Source organism: Arachis ipaensis, chromosome B02 (genome assembly GCF_000816755.2).
Source record: "Arachis ipaensis cultivar K30076 chromosome B02, Araip1.1, whole genome shotgun sequence".
Classification (NCBI taxonomy): domain Eukaryota; kingdom Viridiplantae; phylum Streptophyta; class Magnoliopsida; order Fabales; family Fabaceae; genus Arachis; species Arachis ipaensis.
This window is the reverse complement of record NC_029786.2, coordinates 28,367,831-28,369,327: the sequence shown is the minus strand read 5'-3', so window position 1 is coordinate 28,369,327 and position 1,497 is coordinate 28,367,831. Positions and strand designations below refer to the sequence as shown.

General features: G+C 27.6%; 1 pseudogene; it reads left to right on the top strand.

Moving 5' to 3' along the window:
* The window catches only part of LOC107627106, a 3,313-nt pseudogene that overhangs the window by 912 nt on the left and 904 nt on the right, over positions 1 to 1,497 (top strand).

Sequence of the window (1,497 nt, the reverse complement as noted above, 5' to 3'; positions counted from 1 at the left end):
AATAATAATAATAATAATAATAATAATAATAATAATAATGACCTAAATCAATATTGACCTAAATCCCAACAAAACATCACAAAATTGAAAATTATCATTAATTTGGTAAAAAGATTAATTTTTTTCTCTAGGTTTAGTTTCATAATTAATAACTTTAATTTGTTGTAATAGATTTGCTTACACGGTTGAGTTTGGAAACTGATTCAGATTGTAAACCACGGAATAAGTGAGTCAGCGTTGGAGGGAGCAATATCCGTAGCATCCAAGTTTTTCGATTTGCCGACAGAGGAAAAGTTGAAATTGGGTTCGAGTGATGTGCGCAAGCCAGTGAGGTACGCAACAAGCTTTAAAGATGGGGTTGATAAGCATCAATTTTGGAGGGTTTTTCTAAAACACTATGCTCACCCCTTGAACGATTGGATTCATATGTGGCCTGATAATCCACCAGACTACAGGTATTTTCGTTATGTATGTGATGCTTTGATATTATTTATGCACATCTTTTCTTTTAAAAAAAAAAATTAAAGTTAGAAATTTCAACTAAAAACACGGGAAATTGAAATAAAACTACTGAAAACTTTAATTTGGCGTCAAATTTTCATTTAAAGAATTCGTGTAATTCTGGTCCTTTTTAAATTTATTCAAATAAAAAAGTCTTAAATATACGTACCTTTTTAAGCCATACATAATTATCTTCATTCCTATTATTTTATTCATTTGTGGCATTCATCCAACTTCGACGGTGCTGTGTAAGTGAACTACAATATATATCGCCCCACATACGCTGTATGATTTAAACTAGTCATTGCAACTATGTGACACATCTCTTAACTTTTTCTTTTTGTATTTTTATAAGTCATGAGTTGGAGTTGCTTGAATGTTCCTCTCTCATTCTTCTGTCGGTTCGGTTCCATGCATGTCTCAACATCAACAATGCATGTGCAAGGATAAGTTTTATCATCTTAGCTAATAAAAAAATCATTTAAACTTAATACCAATATTAATTTTATTCATTCTTTACTATTGCTAATGCAGTTAGGAAATTTATAAGGAAAAACTAATAATACTTAATTATCAAATGGCATAAATTTTAGCTGTGTAATTTTAAATTTTGAATATTTAATTTTTCAATTTTCGAATGTCCAAACTTTTTGTTATTTTCCTAAAATAATTATACATGTATATATATATATAAAACAAGCAAGTTTAATATTTAAAAGCGAAATTAATTTTTCTCATAGTATTTCTTAAATATATTTGTATTTTATGTTTTACTTTTATTACAGAATATTATTGACAAGGTTTTCACTCACGGAGAACAATCAATTTGTTTGTAAACAAAAAATGGTCGACAAAAAAAGAAAAATTCGTTGATAAATTTATTGGTAATTTGTTATTTTTATAGTAGTGAGTAATTATTTTATTGTCGGACAATAATAAAACTTAGATACGTTTATTATCCTCTCAGAAAAGCTACGTTGATTTTAATATAGTAAA